This window comes from Neovison vison, chromosome 12, assembly GCF_020171115.1.
Source record: "Neovison vison isolate M4711 chromosome 12, ASM_NN_V1, whole genome shotgun sequence".
In the NCBI taxonomy this organism is placed as follows: domain Eukaryota; kingdom Metazoa; phylum Chordata; class Mammalia; order Carnivora; family Mustelidae; genus Neogale; species Neogale vison.
In genome coordinates this window covers 44,381,991-44,403,431 of record NC_058102.1, presented here as the reverse complement: position 1 = coordinate 44,403,431, position 21,441 = coordinate 44,381,991, and positions in this window count along the sequence as shown.

Genomic DNA, 21,441 nt, shown 5'->3' with positions numbered 1-21,441 from the left:
ATCAAACAACATTGTGTGCTTCAGAGAAATTGTCCATGAAAGTTAGAGACAACAAATGAAGCAAGCTTCATTGTTGTTTTATTTTAAGAAATTTTCACAGCCACCCCAATCTGCCATCACCACCTTGTTAAGTCAGTAGCCATCAATATCAATGCAAGACTATGCACCAGCAATAAGGTTATGCTTCAAGGAAGCCTCAATAATGATTAGAATTTTTTAACAATAGTGTGTTTCTTAAGTTAAGGTGCATGCATTATTTTTAAGACATAATGCTATTGCACAATTAACAAACTACAGTATGATGTGAATAACTTTTATATGCACTGGAAAGCAATAACACCCCCCCCCAAAAAAAAAAAAAAAAAAAAAAACAACATCTGACTCTCTTTGTGATATTCACTTTACTGCCATGGAATAGAACCAGCAATATCGCTGAGGTATGCCTATATATCTCTGAGATTTTGTTTTCCTTTTTTCAAAGTATAAATCAGAACTGTCCTAGGCAAACCAGAATCCATGTTTAATTTAGAATTAGCAACATGAGTTTTTCAATTCAGTCTGTCTTCTACTTAAATTCAATCTTTCTGAAAATGTCAGAACATTCTCATGTGATGAATGGGAATCCATCAATTCCAAAGTGGTCTTTTGGAAGATGTGCTGGTGCCTAAAAAAATCAGGGATGCAATAATTTCTGATGTATTTAAAATATTTTATTTTGAACAAGACTAACTATAAAAAAGACATATGTCCTTATTTATGTGTAAAGAAAATCAGAGAGATTTACACAAAACAGTGACTGAAACAACTTAGTCAATTTCTTCTCTCAAAGTCCCTTTTTTCCCATTCTTTTGTATGATTTGTTTAAATCTTATGTTTCACTTCATTCTTAATTTACTCATCAGCCCTGACTTTCATTTTAGCCTAGTAGCTCTCACTCAATTAACAGATGGAATAAGTTTAGACCTTTATTCAGCTGCTCAAGAGATTCTCTATGCTCTTTAATAGCAACTATATCTACATTAGTATTTATTTCTAGCACAGGAGAGACAAAATCTGTACAGATGCTAGAAAGCAAGTTATAGCCAGAATTAAGTGAATGGAATACTAATGTTGAAAGGTATAAACATCAAGTATAAGATGACATTATTTAAGGTATTAGAACTGAGTAGCAGAATGAAAACAAGTATTTAGGCCAATGTCAGCAAAAAACTTCTTAATGATGATGACTTCTTAATGGTGATGAGTGTGTAACACTCTCTCCAGGGAAGAAATGGAAGCTATCATTTGCAAACTCTGTAGCTTAACTGGGTAAAAGGATAAACTGGGTAAAAGGATAAAACACTAGGATAAACAACATCCTTTTGGGAATAATGTGCATTGGCAAGTAAGATGAGATACTCTCAAATTAAGAATGGAAAATTTATGACTCATTTATATACTATAATTTTATCTGTAAAATTAAATTGTCTTTCACTTTTCAGAATGATAAGAAAAATAACAAACTAAAATTACTTCTCTAGCCATATTTGAATGAAAAACTCAGCCAAGTTGTCCTTTCTTGGAGATACCTTTTTAGTAGTTACAGTTACCCTACATGTATTTTGACTAATTTTACCGGTTAGTTTCTACATTCTTAGCTAAGGAGATACCAAATACTGGAAAGCCACCACACTTGTGGGAAGGGGACCTGGAAGTCCTGATCCAAGTCAATGAAAAATGTACACATGTTGGGGTGCCTGGGTGGCTCAGTTGCTTAAGTATCTGACTCTTGATCTCAGGTCTTGATTTCAAGGATCATGAGTTTAAATCCCATGTTGGGCTCCATCCTGGGCATGCAGCCTACTATTAAAAATATTGCCTATATTTTAGGTGCCTGGGTGACTCAGTCAATTAAGCATCCAACTCTTGGTTTCAGCTCAGGTCATGATCTTAGGGATTCTGAGATTGAGCCCATATTGTGGAGCATGGAGTCTACTTGAAATTTTTTTCTCCTCCTTATACCTACCCCTCTGCACCTCTCCTGCTTTTCACTCTTGCTCTCTTTCCAATAAATAAATAAACAAACCAGATATCAATCATCAATATTTTCAGTCATATGAAATGTAGCACCATCTACCCATTATTTTTCTATACAGAAAATGATGAATAAATTATGTCAAGACTTCTAGCAGCTTGTTGATGTCAGCAAAAGCACTTTAATTGTGTTCTTTGACTATATACAATAAGAAATTTTCAGGGTTGTGATATAAAATAAGGTTGTTTTCTTTCTCAAAAAGAGTCTTTCTGTGAATCAAGGCTAGAGTTAGACACAAACAGAGCAACATATAATTTCACAGAATTCTATTACCCTTTTGACACTTAGAAGAAAATATACTAGAAATGGTTTCCTGCCAAATAGAGAACATATGCATTGCAAGATTTTGTTTTGAAAAATATCTTTAATCAGCTTGTGACCAATATTCTCAAGAAACATTCATGCCAAGGGTACTTTCAGAGTTCTTCCCCCACACAGGTGTCTGCTAAGGATGTGAAGAAGAAAAACAAAACAAAACAGAAAACATGTGGATCTCAGTTTTATTCTGTGAGACAGTTTATCGTGGAAGAATTTACATTATTTTTAATAGGGAAGACTAAGTAGTAAACCCTCTTAAAATTTTTAGTGGGCTAAGAAACATTACTTCATCTTTACGTATTATTCTTCATTAAGGGTCTAAGTAAGTATGTCTGAAAGATGTTTGAGTGAAAATATGCTTACTGTTCAAAACATGTTTTAAAAAAAAACAAAAATCAATAACTAGGTGAGCTATTTAGAGCATGCTCCTGGAAATGGACAATTTTTTAACCAAACCAAACCAAAACAAGACAAAAACAACAAACAAAGCACCTAAATTGACTAGTGAATGGTACCATCTTGACTAGGGTTTATGACATATTTGGAACTGTCTTTTGTTTTCCTGAACATTATTTAAATTTACAAGTAAAACAAAATTATGCAGAACTTAAAATATTAATGTGAAATATCCTTTTGTTGAAGTGATATTTTTGTGTAAATATAGAATTGATCAAAAACTTAAAGGTAAATGAACTGATAGTATTGATTTCCTAATAACTTTACTTATTAGACATGAATCTAAACATTCTACCAGTGTATGTCAGAAAAATACCATGTAATTATAAGGATGATCCCACTGAAGTAGATTCTTTTTATAACAACTGTAAACAATAGAACACTGTATTTATACACTGTACACATTTATTTGAGGCTGCATTTTTGCTTAAAAGCATTGAAAATCTTTGCTGAACTCTTTCTATTGTGAAACGTCCTATTTGATGCAGTTTGCCTTACCTTAATCACACAAAGTATTCCTCATGGTTCATTTGTTTGTTTGTTTGTTTGTTTTTCTGTTGTTAAATGTAAGGTCAGTAGGATGTGAAAGAGTTCCATTGTTCAGGATCCAAGACATATACATTTTCAGGATACACTGTGCCTTCCCCTTCCCCCATATTCCCAACTCCAGTAGCTACTTATGTAAGCTAAACATCGATGGTACTTAAAGTAATCATCATAATCATTAAAATTATAGTTAGTATCTCTTTAGGAAACATACTAGCTATCTATTAGATTATATCACATAGAAACAGTGAAATGTGAAGTAGAATCCATTAGCTAGTTCTGGAATGTGTGGATTTTAAGAATTCTTCAGTCTTCGAAGAGTCAGCAGTTCCCAAAGGTCAGTTCTGACATAAACATAAGATATATTTAGATCAAGCTATGGAGCTGGTAATGGGCCCTGCTATTCTTTAATCCTTTTACACATTCAAAGCCTGCAATAGTCAGGGCAGGATTTACTTGAGTTTCACTTTACACTTAGCTTTCCCACTCTGTAGCATTAAGGTGAAACTCCCAAAAGATAACAACAAGCTAAGATGAGTTCATCTAAATGCACCCAGTCATTCAGGTTTAGATAATAGCCACTGCCAAGATAATTTATGGTTTTCAACATTTGTTAGCACTGGTAACCAACCAGGCCCTAGCAACTATATTAAGTCATGAGCTGACACAAGTGCAAAGTAATTTGCACAGACTGAAAAAGAAGAGTCACAGAGAACTTTAATAATGTAAGTTTTATTTGAACTTTGCCATCACCCTAGTTTACAGAAGTTAATTCCTAGCCTCAGTTTCAAAAGACAAAGATTAATTGATCCTCCTTATCTGGGTGTTCTTCGATTAGAAATGTTCTTTTCTCACCTATATCTTCCATCATAGATGGTGGTCGCTCAATAAAAAGATGTGCCCTGAACGAATGCTTCCATTTTTCAGAAGAGCAATATGTGGCTACAGGTTACTTCTTTTGTAAAGCTATTACTTTTACTGTCAATGTGACTGCTGCCCTAAGATGTCTCGTTAGGTGGAATAAATTGAAGCAAACAAGCACAACAGTTGACCAAACACCCTCCCCCCACAAATAACGGTTGCAGTGATAAAAAATAATAATAAATAAATAAAACTTCTGTTATCAGACAGTGTAGAGGAAACTGGAGGATGGAAGTTAACCCTAAGTGTTCCTCCAAGAATTCTTGTTGGACAATACCGGGAGAGTAACAAGAGCCCTAGTGTGAATCTATAAAACAGAAAACAAGGAGCTTTCCTATGATACAGTACACTATGCCACAAATATATAAAGAAAACTATTCAGAGATATGAATACAAACCAAAAATTCCACATCTAAGAAAAGCAATTGATTCATTTATGAAAGCTATTTTAAACATATCATTTACCTATGTGACAGATTCATTTAAATTCTAATTCCTGAGGGAAAGTAGATGAAAGCTTGAATTGAGTCAACACTGAAGTTTTGGCTTGTATTGTTATTTATAATTAGGGCTTTAAGTGTCTGGTTTGATTACTTGTTGAGGAATGGTCAAATCTCTTGAAATATGCAGTCAAAAAGAATGATTAATTTGTATAAAATATTTAATGACTAAAAACTGCCCATGAAGTCCTGTCTTAAACTAATCCTTATTAATATTACCATTAACCCCCTTATTTTTAGGATCACTCATACGACGACCCAACAACTATGAGCTACATCTCATATAAATTTCAGATTTTTCTTTTTAGATATTAGGTATACAAGCTATTTTATTTCTCATCTACCTTCCCATCATTTAGATTCTCATACTCTTTCTTTAATAGTTTGAAGGGAAAACAATTATCCTGTGTAATTCCACTTGCTTGTCACTACATAAGTGTTATAGGTCAAATTAATTTCCCCTCACAAAAGGATATGTGAATGTCCTAATTCCCAGTACTTCAGAATATATCTGTATATAAAAATAGGATTGTTGTAGATATGATTAATTAAGATGAGGAGATACTGAAGTTCAATGTGGATTGTAGTCTAATATGACTGGTAAGAATATGATCTTTTGAAGACACAGAGAAATAGGGGGAAAAATCACATAATGAGGGAAGCAGAAATTGAAGTAACAACATGCCAAGAAATGTCATGAATTGCCAGTAATACCAAAAGCTAAGAGAAAGGTGTGGGCTAAAGGCTTTCCTAGAGTTTTCCATAGTGCATGACCCTGCTGACAACTTGGTTGTCAGGTTAGATTGCTAGCCTCAAGAACTGTAAGACAGCAAATTTCTGGGGTTCTTTTTTTTTTTTTAAGCTACCCATTTTGTGGTACTTTGTTATAGCAGGAAAGTAATACATTAATTTAAACCAAATAAAATTGTGTTTATTATAAAGACTTTTAAACCTAGATTTGTTTTTCATTTGTCTCTCTTCCCGTTAATTATGCACCCAACATTTTCCTGTGGAACAAGAAAGAAGTGTTGCTGACTTCACAGAGCCAATCCAATAAAGTAAGAGCCAAGCTATGCTTTATGCCTAGAGAAAATATCTGTTTATTCTTATTCTAAAACATACACATAAACCCAAAACACAAAACTTGAAAGAAAACTCTAAACATAGACTGAACAGTTCAGTAACGGACAAATCATTTTCAATTTAATGCCAAAATGCCATTAAGGTGGCTGAGTAGAGTAGAAAGCTTAAAAAACTAACACAGATCATAGAAGGTACACTTTTTAAAGGCTATGTATGACACAGGTATGGGTCAGGCAAACTGTTGAAAGAGACTATTAGAATTAGATTTAATGAAAGCTGAGATTTCACTGTACAACATAAACTTAGAGAAAGGAAGGCATGTAGAAGGCATTTAGATAAAGGGACAGACTACAGAATGGGATTCAGTGCTAGAATGCAGTCATACAAATTGGGTTAACACAAAAAAGGGGGCTAGAAAATAGTTTTACTAAATCTTCTCTGCCATGTTGATTACCAGAACTAGCTAGGAATGCAGTATGATATGTATAAGATATTTAGTGAATGGATTATTAGCCCATTGCTGGCTAATTTTTGGATTACTCTTTACTTCTTAATCCCATGACTAACCCTGAAAATGTTCTAACATTTTCATCGGTTTTCATCACTTATACACCACTGGCTCAGTCTTACCCCTATTGAAGATAGATTCTCACCAGGGCAAGAACATCTGAAACTTCAAATACTAACATGGTTTCTTAGCATGATACTCTTCTTATAGTGGCTGGTGGTCACCATATATCCATTACTTTTCCTATGATTTCCTCTATTTCCTCAATTTCTCTAACTCTGCACTTTGTGGTACAGTTTGCTTTGGCTTTCCTTCTTATGTTTCTTAAAATCCTACTAACACCATCATTATAATTAACATGAGAGGACATAAACATATTTTTGCAATAAATCAATGCCAAATACTTTGTAGGTATTTTGTAAAGAACCTTTCCCAAAGCTTGACAATTTTGAAGACTTTTTTTCCCTTTCTATCTTTACAGTTATCTTCATTCTCTAGATTTTTAGTTGCTTTCATGATGTTGGAATTTTTTGATATCCTTACTATCTCCAACTCTTACTTCATTTGTGTAATAGTTCTGTTACTTGCTATCTTGTTTTTGTCTACTTGGCTTAGTCAGGAGTCTCACTCAATGTGGTTTTTCATTATAATCTGTGAATAATTGCTTAGGGAATGTTCTAGAGTCTAATTAAATTTGACATTAATTGCTTTCTAACTCCGTGAGTTGCTATAAATGAAAGTGAGCATCTCATGGAGTAATGGAGGTTTCTTAGGATGAATTGTGATTTAAAACAGTGAGAATCACATTATGGTCTTTTCCTACAGAATCTGACATTACAGAGTGTAACATAAAATAATAAAACACAAAAGCAGAACTAAATCTAAAATATTGGACAATGTCATAAAATGAAAAACCTGAAGCAAATGCAATAAAAAATAATCTCTTCAATTAATCATTCCACAAGCATGTATTTTTTAAAAACTAAATAAAGCAAACACTTTCCTTAGTGCTATAAATTCAGAGACATGTATAAACTTTGGTTTTGGGCAATCCACCATGTGACAAAACTGATGTACATGAAATAATAAACTCTATTAAAGTTAAGTTGGTGAATATTAAAGTTAATTTGGTGAATATGGTGAACATGAAGTGTTCAGGAAATGAAAATATCAAATGTAGGCAAAAACAGATTTGGAGTGAAGTGACTATATGAACCTTCCCACAAATGACAATGATAAAACACTATATCAATTATTTTCAAAAACTCATTACTTAAAGGTACTAGAAAACATCCAAGCATACACAGAAACCCAAGGAGCATTTACTCTGGAAAAATTTCCACTAGAAGGGTAAGAATTGTGAGTCTGTGACTTTCTGGTTATGAGGGTAGAAAATAATAGCACAAGCTGCAGTTTACTGATGTTATGAGAGAAGTACTGGAATGAGATCAAAACCTGAATATAAAATCTGGCTGATTCCAGGAATGCAGCTACAATACGTGGACACAAGGGAGAGCCCAGGGGGCCCAGTGATAAACATAGGGACCACCTCTTAATCTTTATAGATAAGAAAGGAAGTTATGCTAAAACCTGTGAGTTTCTCTTTTTTTTCTTTTCTTTTCTTTTTTTTCTCTTTTTTTCTTCCTTCCTTCCTTTCTCTCTCTCTCTTTCTTTCTTTTCTTAACAGAGTGCATTTCCCAAACTTAACAATATTTAGAGAACAAAATTGTGACCCCTCACAGACTTGACATCTTAGAAGATAACAGCGAATTAGCAAAACAACTGGAAATTTGGAAGTCTTAGGAGTCCAGAATCACAAAGAGAAAAAGCCCCCCAAATATGACTAAACATTTGCTCAAGTCCTTGGCTGACCTGCAAATTATGCAGGCACAGAAGAGGAGGTTCACCTAAAAAGCAGAAGAATTAATAAAAACGAAGCAAAAACATTAGAAGCTATATAATACAGGGAACAAAAATGTCTGTAGTTTGAATGTAGGCAACTTCTGTATCTACTAGAACAAAAAAGCCAATGAAGGATCACAAAATAGAATAGAAAGCTGAAGCTACATATTATCTATGATGCCTTTTCTATATTTCAGGTAAATATCCTCAGATATTTACATCTGTTAACTAATTTGATTTTCAGAATAACCTTATGATGTTGGTAGTGACATAACCATTCACATCTCACTCATGTGGAAATGGAAAACTCTGAATTTTTCTTTCCCCTTGGAAATGCTAGTAAAGTCTCTACTACTTAGATGGGAGACTTTGAAAACACACAACCATAATGAATGCAGATCTGCCTGAAACAAAATCATAGGCGTTCTATTTGCCAAATAATATGAGTAACAGCTTTCATCGTTCTAAAACAAGTGCATATTAACATTGGTAATATCTCTGTGATCAGAGAAGATAGATTAACTCAGAGATATTAGAGTTATATCTATATATTATCTCTAAGCTTATATTTCTAATTTATATATGTTGGTATACTTTATAAAATATAAATGATAAAAATATTTTTACTTTAAAACATAGTGCTGTAGGCATATAGAATATAAATCAGGTCTTTTGTACATGTTTTAATAGGTCTTATGCTGTTGTTTTAAAAGTTTTGCCTGTCAAATCCCATTCATTTAGAAGTGGAGTGACTTTCTATAAGATCAGAATATAAATCAAATTAACAATTACTTTTTATATAAATATCAAATTATTCCCAACACTTAGATACAAGAGCTATAGTTCTTAACTTTACTCTGAATAAGAATCTCTAATGATAATGTTAAAAATAAACTTATCACCCTTACTCCAAAAGTTTCTAATTTAATGGATCTGAGTGAGCTTTGGAAGCTGATTTTTAACAAGCTATTTCATATGCACTGCATTTCAATTAACAGTAAATAACAATTTACCAGTTGTTTCTTGATGCCTTAATTTTATTTATTTTCATGTCTTGTTTCAGGACCAGACATAATCTTGGGTTTTTTCAAGAATCACTTTAAAACAATAGTTTTCAAATAAAAAATATCTACAGGTATGATTAAAATTATACAGACTTGGTTTACCAATTCCTGACAAGATGAGAAATTAGCATGATCGTTAGTCTTATTACTCTGAAACTAAACCCTAGGATTGCCACAAATGGGAGAGGGATCTTGACTGGATGCAAGACTAAAACAAAACACTATGAGAAGTCCTAGGAGAGTCCATTTTGTGAGGGAAATAGCAGCTCAGTGCAGTGCCAGCAAATATAGATGTGGTACAGGCTGGAGAAGAATTTATAAATTGTCTTGGGGCACTTAAGTGGCACAATTGGCCAAGCCTCCCAACTCTTGATTTCACTTCAGTTCATGATCTCAAGGTTGTGACATTGAGCCCCAAATCCACTCTAAGCTCAGCAAGGAGCCTGCTTGAAGATTCTCTCCTCTCCCTCCCTACCACGCTCTCTCTTTCTCAAAATAAATAAATAAATCTTTAAAAAAAATTCATCTAGTGACATTTTGCCTCCCCCATGTTATTAATATATTTTGCAAAAGTGGTTGGACTAACACCAGATTCTTGAGAGGCTGTGAAGAAGGGGCATTAAAAATTATTTCAGGGTGGCGCCTGGGTGGCTCAGTGGGTTAAGCCTCTGCCTTCGGCTCAGGTCATGATCCCAGGGTGCTGGGATCGAGCCCCACATCGGGCTCTCTGCTCAGTGGAGAGCCTGCTTCCTCCTCTCTCTCTGCCTGCCTCTCTGCCTACTTGTGATCTCTCTCTGTCCAATAAATAAATAAAATCTTAAAAAAAAATTATTTCAGGTAGTATTATTTTGGGTCTGTGTGAATTCTCTCTTCTCAACCTTGACTTATTCTTATATCTAAGAATAATAGCCAAAATATCTTAGCCAAAAATAGCTGTCAGTCTCAGGAAGTATACATTTATGGAGAAAAATGACAAGAGGTTTAAGGAGTAAACACCGTTAAAGAAAGATAATAAATGGGAAATGAAATCTCTACCAGTAAGTGACACCAGTTCAAAGAAAAATATAAGAATAAACACTTCAAGTCACAAATTTTAATGCACTTATATAGGGAAGTGATAGAATATTCAGACAACATTATTAAAATATGTAGACTATATAAATAACACCATTAATAAACCTTAACAAACTTAAACCTACAATATTCTAAAATGTTTCTTCACCTTGATTACTTAAAGAAAAAATTGTCAAATTATTTTGATAGATGCTGGAAAATATTATATAAGATAAAACACTTATTTAAACAAATCTATTTCACAAACAAGGAATATAAGAAAACATCCTTTAAGATAAAAGTCATATCTAAAAATATCCAGTAAGAAACATACTTAATGGTGGAATTTTTAAGCAGTCCTTCTAAAGACAAACACAAGAAGCCCTTCCTTACCACTATTGTTCATGACAGTTATAGATATCCTGATCAATATAGTAAAATGAGAAACAGAATAGTATACGTAAAGAGTGTAACGGAATAGAGCACAGTGTCATCATTTATAAATAACATAATTATACTGAAAAAAAGTAAATCAATAAACAAAAATGTTTGAAATAGTAGAGGAGATTAAAATCTCCTTGCTAAAGCAAGGGTCAGTTTATAAAATTTCATAGATTTCATATTTATCAGTAGTAACCAATTAAAAATTTAAGTGGAAATCTAAAAATTATAAGTAGCAACAACAAAAACTTATAAATTACCATGAAATTAAATTCATGTGATTTTGATGTAAATTCATGTAAATAAAACAATTTACATGTAAAAACAATTCATGTAAATCCATGTAAATAAAACAATTGAACAGTTGTTTTAACATTAAGCAATTTGAGTATACAAATACTACTATCTATCTCTTTGGATACTACTATATTATCTCTTTGGATAATAAAATAATGTCATAAAGGAGAAAGAAGATAATATTTAAAATAGAAAAATGGATAGATGAATACATCTATATGAAAGATTCAGTTTATAAAAGGATACTAGACCAAATTTCTAAGGGCTAACAAGAAAAATATTTGCAGAGTATAAAATAAACAAATGGTTAATATCTGAAATACTATGGAGCTCTCTCTCCAGTGAGAGTGTAAAGGGAATGAAGGTAAAAAGCAAGAAAGAAAACACAAGGAAAAAAGGAACAAATATTAGGAATATAAAATTCAAAGAAGAGAAAATAATACTTACTAATATAGACAAAAATGCCTTATCTATAAAAAATCCAAATTGGCATAATAATAAAATACATGTATAAGACACTAATTTAAATAAAAATACTACCTACACATACTCTTTTTCAGTAGTCACCAGCAACTAGAGATACATAAAGAAAAAAGTATATTAAATATCCTAAAGTAGTTATCTATGTGGGATTAAGGGCATTGAAAATTGAAAATGGAATGGGACGGAGGGGGAAAGGTAACTTAAAAGGTGGCTTTGTCTGGACTAGTCATGAAAGTAAGCCATAATCAGAAAGATGAATACCTGAGGGGTTTGTGTGTGTATATGTGTGTGTGTGTGTGTGTGTGTGTGTTTTAATTCTTGAAATCCTTAAACAGAAAAATAAATGAAAATATTGAGAATTGACTCTTCATCTACTAAAGTAGAAGATCCAAACATGGGGGTCTTTAATTTATATTTGAACAATTAAGTTATTACTGTCGCAGAAACAATCACAATTTTTCAGTTAAAAAGTATACTTTTCTAACTACCCAAATCTTGTTTTTGGTTTTTAAACTCTGTTCTTGGGATGCCTGGGTATCTCAGTGGTTTAAGTGTCTGTCTTCTGCTCAGCTCATGATTCCTGGGTCCTGGGATCAAGTCCTGCATCAGGTTCCTTATTCAGTAGGAGAGCCTGCTTTTCCCTCTGCCTGCTTACTCCTATGCTTGTGTTTTTTCTCTCTCTCTCTCTGGCAAATAAATAAACAAAATTTTAAGAAAATAAACTCTGTTCTCAAACATAAGTAATCAGGGAGAAATAGTCATGAGTCTACACTGATATAAAGAAATGACTGAATAAATGAAATAAAAGAGACAGTTCTTTTTCTTATAGAAGAATCAAATAATATATGTAGATACTATCTCCTCCCTGGGTATGATTTGGTTTTAGTTACTTACTTTCCAGGAAGAATATGAAAAGGAGAAAAATAACTTTATAGTGGAGAAGCTTAACAGACACTACCTTAACTGGGTAAGGAAGGATAATATCAGTATCAATAAGTCATATGTATCATCTGATATGTTATAATGGAAAGGGCATCTCAGGTGCATAATGTTCTTTAAGAAAGAACCCTAGTATAATCATGGGGAAAACTTCAGACAAACCAAAACTGAGGAACATTTTATAAAATACCTAACCCATACTCTTAAAAACTGTCACGGTCATTGAAAGTGAGGAAAGACTGTGAAACAGTCAGTCCAGAGGCGACTAAGGAAACTTTACTAAATGCAACATGGTATCCTAAATTGGATCCAGGAAAAGAAAAAAAGACATTTGTAGAAAAAGTAAAGAGTAAAGCAAATTAACAGTATCAATTCAAGAGTAAAGTTTAATAATAAAAGTGAATAAAAAGGGCTCCTGTGTGGCTCAGTTGGTTGAGCAATTGCCTTCAGCTCAGTTCGAAATCCTGGAATTCTGAGATGGAGTCCCTCATCGGGATCCCTGCTCAGCTGGGGATCTACTTCTCCCTCTGCCCTTCCCCCTCTCATCCTCTCTTTCTCTCTCTCAAATAAATAAATAAATAAATAAATAAATAAGATCTTTTTAAAAAGTGAATAAAGAGTAAAGTTGAATTAATAATATTGTACTAAATGTTAATTTCTTAATTTTGATAAATATTCCATAGTGATAAGATAGATAAGGGAAACTAGATAGCATTAGGGAGAACTAGGAGGTATATGGGAAACTTCTCTACCATCTTTGCAACTTTTCTATAAAATTTAAATTACAAAATAACAAGTTTATTAAAAAAAAACTGAGAAAAAGGACAGACACACACGCACACACGCACACACTGCTCACAAGAGTTGACTAAGGTTTGCTGACCTCATCTTAGGAAAATAACCCATAGTCACTGGGAAAGAAAAATTGCACAGGAAAGAGCAAACAAACAAGCAAAGGAAGATTTTATTCAGGTCTCTTGAAATAGAAGGTGGAGGTTTAACTCAACTCCCTGCAAAACAAAAGGTAGGAGAGTACTTAACAACTAGGTTGAGTTCATAGGAAAGTACTGGGTTTGGTGGGAAGTGGGAGGTTGGTTATTGTGCTAATAAGGTCATTGGTCTGCTAATTGTCATCCAATAAAGTTAAAGCTTTTACTTTCCTAGAGTCTGGGGAAAAGGGACACTCTTCCTAGATGATCACATTTCAAAGGGATGCCCTTTAGGTTCTTAAGGAAGGGCATTTTTAGACTGTAAAACTGGCATGAGGCTAGGAAGATTTATACCTGCAAGGGGGAAGAAAAATAATTTGCAATTACAGGTTTCCAAAGTAAATGGTTTGATAGAAGAGAGGTCAGGGGCCTATAGTCAGGAAGAAATCTGTGGTAAACTTCAGACAAGCTGAGAGAATATAAAAGCTGTCTTGATCATTCCTATTCTTTATGTTTCCAGTAGAGAGCTTTCCTTTCCTATAAAACTCCATGTGTCCCTTTGCTCCCTTACTAACTCCTGCCTAGAGGAGAAAGCTTAGCTGTCTGACTGGCAAGTCTGGGAAATAAACATAGCTTGAGTCCTCAGCCTCTTGCGTGAGCTCTTGCTCAGTTTTGGCTGCTTGCTTAGTGCCTACATCCTTCTTTGTTCTCTGTTGGGAGTCAGCTCTGTAGATGTTGGTCTATGGTTTCCAGATATGGTATTTTAAGGAAAAATTTGTTCATATTTGCTCTTTCCTTCTAGATCTTTACCATTGTTTAATCCTCCAGACCTTGATACTATGTTTAGCTATATACTTGATTTGAGCAATGGAACCTAGAAAGATGTGACAGGCTTGCAGAGGAATCCTGTGATTCTATGTGCCCCTCCTACAGTTCTGAGTTCCACAATGAGAAGAGTATGCTCTGGGTAGCCATAATTCCTAGAACGAGAGACAAGTGGGAGAGAGCTATATCTGACTTGCAGTCTGAAGCAGAGCCACTCCAACTAACGCACAGGTTATGAAGAGGAGAAATAAATCCTCTATTATCTCAGCCACGAAGACTGTGGGGTTATTGGTTTTACAGTATTATCACATGAGCAATGCTAAGACTAAGTAAATAAGGATACCTAACTTTGGACAGGATTTGAAGGCAGAAAACATTCTCAGCAAGTTCCTTAACTGTAGATGTAAAGCCAAGTCTCCTAACCCAGAGTTTATCCTTAGTAATTCTGAAATTTTTATTTTATCTTATCTGAAATTTTATTTTATCTGTGAGATTATTTTATTTCTTACTTGGTTAATTCTTTTTTTTTGATTTCAGAATGATTCACTAGTGGAACAATCAAGAAAAAGAAAGACTTAAAAAGAAAGTAATTTTAAAATAGAAATGTTTAAAAAGTAATATTGTCACTCATACAAATTATGTTAGAAAATTAAAAAAAGAAACATTTTCTAAAGAATTTCTAAAAATAATCTTTACAATACACTTCATAAATAATTAAACAGAAGGCACTTAAAAGGCAATCTCATTTATGATTTTAAAGTGAACACTGATATAAAAGCAAATAATCTTGTGATTAGATACAGAAAAATGCAAGATCAAATTCAATGTCCATTCATGACTCAAACTTTTATCAAACTTAAAAAAGGAAGTGTCCTTACTTTGATGAATATATCCATAAAAGCCTATAATAAACCTCATAATTAATGATGGAATGCTTTCAGCTTTCCATCTGAGTGCCAAAATAAAATAAGAATGACTAATATAACCTCTAGATACTGAATATATTGACCATTTTAATGGAGTTCTTAGTCAGTGTAATAAGAAAAATAAATGAATAAATAACATTATATATATAATTAATTAATTATTATTTGAGAATTATCCTTAGTATTATTAAGTATATTTAAAACATTTTCTAGAAAAAGAGTCAGCATAAAATAATCAATCATATTTCCATATACCAAGAAAAATAACTGGGAAAATGAAATTTAAATAATACTTATTGTAGAAAATCATTTAATAAAAACAAGTTAGGGCGGTTTTAATATCTACCTATAAAGTACTAGAATTAATAAGTACATTTTACAGGGTTGCTGGATCAAGATAAATAGATAAAAATAAATTGTATTTCTATATGCTAGCAAGAATCTGCTTGAAAGGAAAATTTAAATATATCATGAACAAACACACACTGATTTAAGATTCAGAAAGATTTTAAATAGAGAAATGTAAAACTTATAAAGTATTTCTCCTCTTGAATTTTCTGAAACCTAGTAGACATCTCTTAGCACTAACCTGAATGAGAGATCACTGTTTTCAAGAATACATAATTTATCTTTAGAAATTCTCAGACCTTGACTTTCCTATGTTTTCAGCTTCAATTCATTCTCTTAATAGCATTTTAAAGCAATCAGTTATCTAGATATGTGTAGCAATATTAACTACCATGAACTGAGTGAGCAATGTCTCTGCCTCTCCATAATTACATATCAGATGTCTGAATTCCAGAAGCAAGATTTCAGCTTCAAATAACCTAGATGAAATGTTGACTAGATAGATGCATTTTGCTGTTGGGATATACATTTCCTGCTCTTTTTCTCCATAAGATTTATTTCTATCTTACAAACATTCTCAGGGAAAAGGAGAATAGAAACTAGTAGACACAGCATCATAAAATTCATCAAGCATTAGGTAAGTGACCACTACATAGAAAAATAATTCTATCAGTTTTGTTATATTATTTCTCACAATATTTATCAAAAATTCACAATAGAATTGATTTTCCATTCTGGACAAGTCAAAGCTGATTGGGAGATTTAAAATTAAAGAGAGAATATACTCTGCAAGTACTCAGTGGTCAGTCAAGAAGGTTAAAACATTTAAATCATTTGTGAGATTGAGTATAACATCAACAAGACTGAGAGTCCTAAAATACACCTTCTTTAAACTGAAAATTACGTGTCACCTCCATGATACTTTCCCTTAACTATGTTAATTTCTATTGGGCCATTAGCTCAAATATTTTATTACAAATTATGTAATATCCTAAATGTAATTTTGATGAAGAACTGAAAATGTGTGATTCATTGAGATAAACTGCCTCTTTCTGAATATTTGGGTAGGGGTTAGAGGACCAGAAGTTCAACAGAGAAGACCAGGTATACCGCTATTATAACTACTGATGTTACGGGTCACATTCTCTGAATTGTCACATTATGATTCCTATTTTTTCATGATTATAATTAATAAAATAAAGTCTCCAGATATTCCTTACCCTCAGTGTTGAGGCTTCAGTTTTCAAAACACAGTCACCAGTCTGTCATTTTCTTTCCCAGGATAATTTATAGCAAGGAAATTATCAGGGAAAATATCTGTTTTTATCACAGAATGTGTTTGACCCCCAAGTTCCAGTGTAGTTCCCAAAGTCTAACTTATTTAAGCTTAAATAGTATAACATGATGGACTCCAAGATTCCATCCCTGTACAGAGTGTAGCAGAACTAGTCTAGTTAAAACTCAGTCTTGTCTCAAATGTGAAGTAAAAAGCATATATGGTTTACATGACCCTTCTAGCATTATTCTCCCCTCAAAATCTCATGTCAATAAACGTAGGGATAATAAGAGCTCATCTCTCCCAAGATCACTGTCCCTAAAACCAAAATTTTTAGGCGCCCTCAACTGTAAACCCATATTCTAGAATCTATAATACATAAAACTTTGTCTAACACAACTAAAGATGCACTCAATTTACATAACTATATACAACTCATAACTTAAATCTGAAACATCTACTTTCAGATTAATTGGTCAACGTTTATGCCAAGAAAACTATAGGTGCGTTTGCTTTATATGTTCTGTAACAGAAGGGCCAATTACAGTGCTTTAGAAAGTTCTTTTGTTTACGTTATTGATTTCTGCTTTCTGGAGGAGAAATGATCATATTAATTACTTGTAAACACATAATCTTCCCTGTAAGCACAAGAATGATTGGAAATCCCAAAAGTACTGTGTTGTAATCTATTTTTGAAATTGTATCAGAATCCCAGAATTCTCCAACAGCTCACCTACAAACTCTGACATTGTTTTTGTTTTTCCATTTTTTAAGAATAATCCTACAATTTAGAAGCCATATAAATAAGTAAAAAGGGAAAGATCCCCTCTTACTACCTTTACTTCCTCTTTTCAATAACAACCTTTATTAGAGGTATATCATTTAATTAAGTTTTCTCAGCTAGCATTATGAAAGACAGCTGATTTTATTTTTCTTTACTTATTCATGTGAGTGGCTTTAATTCTTCACTCAACATAATGTATTTTCCTAAAGGAAATGGATTCTATAAATTATGTATATACACATATACTACATATTTGTATATATGTATACTTATGTATACCAGAATAGATCTTTGTTCATTCATTCACTTTCAATCTTGTATTTTTGTCCAATGTGAGATTTTTTAACCATTCAATTCACTGTGATCACTGATACATTTAATATTAATTCTGCCATATAATTTTATATTTTCATATATCCCATTTGCTTTTCAAATTTTTGTAAAACTAATCATTTTAGTTAATGTTTTCTTTAGATTTTTTATTTTAATAATGGTTAACTTTAAACTCTTGACAAGACATTATTTGAACTTACAAAATCCTCTACCCAAAATATTACATTAGTTTCACATAGTCACAATATGCTCAATGTTAGGAGGAAATACAACTTATTTTGACAAGCATGCACATAAGATCGTATGTGTATTCATCATATTATCCAATGATACTGTGCTGACTTCCCTCTAATAAGTGGTGACTGCCTGTTAGGTGATATTATTCTTTGAAATAAATATGTTTAGAAAGCGACAACATCAATATTCCTTACACCGCAGTTGCCTTCTGTATCAAAAGCATTGCAAGTGCCAAGTTTCTCTAATTAAAGAAAAAAAAATATATATATATAGTTATAAAAATGTAAACATGATCTTGAACAGAGAACCTTTGATTGATTCTTAAATCTATTCTTAATTTCTATTTGTCATAAGAACATCAGGGTTCTTGTGTGAAGAATACAAACACTAATAAATATAAGATGATGGCCTTTAGATTATCTCCTAAATTCCACAGGCATTCCCTAGCATTTTAACTAGAGTTTGGAAATGACTTCTCAATATCATGTGAAAGTTAATTTATCTTGCCTTCTCTGTCAAATATTTCTGTTTTATCCTTGGCTATTTTTGAATGCAGATTGGAACCCAAAGAACAGTAGTCTTTTATAAAAGTCAGTCTTCCTGCATAGCATCTAATGGTTAGATTTATCCCTGAGGAAGGATGTAAATTCATTGCAAATGATACTTTAATGGAACCCAGCTTTTTTGTCATGCAAAGAGATCCAAATGAATGTGGCAGCCAGCAGCAATTCCTATGGGAAGCAGTGCAACATGAAGCAAGTGATCTTGTCAGAAATAAGTAAATAAATACTTCTCGCTTTACCATTCTAACAATTTTATCCCATCAAAGAAATGCAGAACATGATTTACATGTTGTTGATAATCTTTTTAAAGAACAAGTTCAAGTGCTAGGGTTTGTTTGCACTTATTGTAATAGATGTGACAGGTGTCTTATTCATGATATACTAGAGAAAATATTAACTCCCACAAAGTTGCAAAATGCTTATAAGTAAATATACATTCATTTACTTTAGATAAATGACGCCTTTTCATTGCCATGGGTTATGTTAATTTGTTGGGTGTCTCTTCTAAAGCACTGTATGCTATCTTTTTTACATATAGTTTCCTCCACATTTGATCATACCTTATAATAATAACACCCACAGGTTTGAAGGAATTGATAAAACGGTGAAGTTTAAGACGGAGACCAAGATGAAGAAGGAAGAGGAGGAGGAAGAAGAAGAAAAGTAGAGTCAGCACATAACAGTAATGGTGAAAAGTCTTCAGTCTCTATCATCCTGGCTAACTGGAAGGTAGTTCCTACATAGAGAATTCTTTAAACTTAAAAACCTCTTAACCTTACTAAATTAAAATGGGTAGTGAGTTTGTTATAGTGGTTTTAATGGTAATTACTTGAAATCATTTTGAAATAGCTAACAAATATAACAGTCTACTAATCTACTGCTGAATTACTAAGGGAATGCATGGTGTTGCTGTGAGAATTTACATGGACGACAGTTAAAAGTCTGGGATCTTGTAAAAGTTTTATCTAATCCTAAAGTCCTTTTGAAAGCAGGACAAGTTAGCTACTCATGTATGAGATATATAATCCATATAGAAAAGCATATAAAGTGATAGGTAAAAGACCTCATAACAAGAAAAAAGTTTGTAACTATATATGGTAGTGGGTATTAACTAGACTTATTGTGATCGTTTTGCAATACATACAAATACAGAAGTATTTCACACACATGAAGCTAATATAATGTTATATGTCAATGATACCTCAATAAAAAAGAAAAACATATAAAAGAGACATAGGTAATTTAAAGAATAATTATGTGATCATATATGTACTATCACACAGGTCAAGAAAAGGAACATTGATAATACTTCAGAAGCTTACTATGACCACCCTCCTTAACACAAATCCCTTCATTCCTCCAGAATTAACCAATGTTATGACATCTGTGACAATCATTTTTCCTTTCTAAGAACAGTTTACCTCATATGCATGCCTTAATAATCATACAATTTAGATTTCTTTAACATATTTATGTTTATGCTGCATGTAGCTATCATTATTTCATTTTTATTACTGTATAGAATTCTACTGTATGATCATATTAGAATTTATACATTCATTCTGTGTCATTTCCAGCTTTTATAAACAATACTGAGCTGTACTGGTGTATATGTATTTCTATGCGTTTTGGTAAAAGTGGGGTGTGTATGCAGAGTGGTGTATAAATTTTCTATAGAGCACTGGTCTTCAAAGTGAAGCCCGTGGACCAGCAGCAATGGCATTATTCTGGGTACTTGTGCATATTTTTTTAGTTCTATCTCAGAAACTGAACTTGAGACCAATCTATGTGTTTTAACAAGTCTAGTTGATTCTGACATAAGCTTAAGTTTTAGAACCATGTATAGTTGTTAAGTGGAATAGCTGGATTATAGGATGTGTACATCTATGACTTTAATGATTTTTTTTAAAATTTATTTGACAGACAGAGATCACAAGTAGTCAGAGAGGCAGGTAGAGAGAGAGGAGGAAGCAGGCTCCCTGCTGAGCAGAGAGCCCGATGCGATGCGGGGCTCCATCCCAGGACCCTGAGATCATGACCTGAGCCGAAGGCAGAGGCTTTAACCCACTGAGCCACCCAGGCGCCCCGCATCTATGACTTTATTAGGTAATTCCAAATTGTCTAGCTGGTTGTAGCAACTGACGAGAAACTTCAGTTCACATACATCATGAACACTGGAGATACATTGTTCAGATCCTTTTGGAAGAAGAACTCCTGGGCTCAATTGCTGTCAGGTCTGACCGTGGATAACCTTCAACTGTAAACTCCTTCCAGAATTGCCTCAGCTGCACAGAACTTTCTCTCCATGGTCACACCATTCCACAAGATAGCCTACATCCAGTGACTTATTCAGGTGCTGGTGTAAAAGCCTATCCATTTCAACCTAATGTAGGACAACTCTGATGAGACATTTTAGCTGCAGAATACCCTGTAGCTTCTATGCAGACTGTCTTCTGGACTTTCTTCACAGCTTGACATTCCCAACTTCCTGTTTTGCTAATTTTCTCTTCCTTCTTGGAAAACATCCTGAATGTTAAACACTGTCCCATGTCTACTTCCCAGAACATCTTAACTGCTACCATATTCTCTTAAATTCTTGGCAATAAACTAAATCTAACATTTTTTTCTGTGTTTT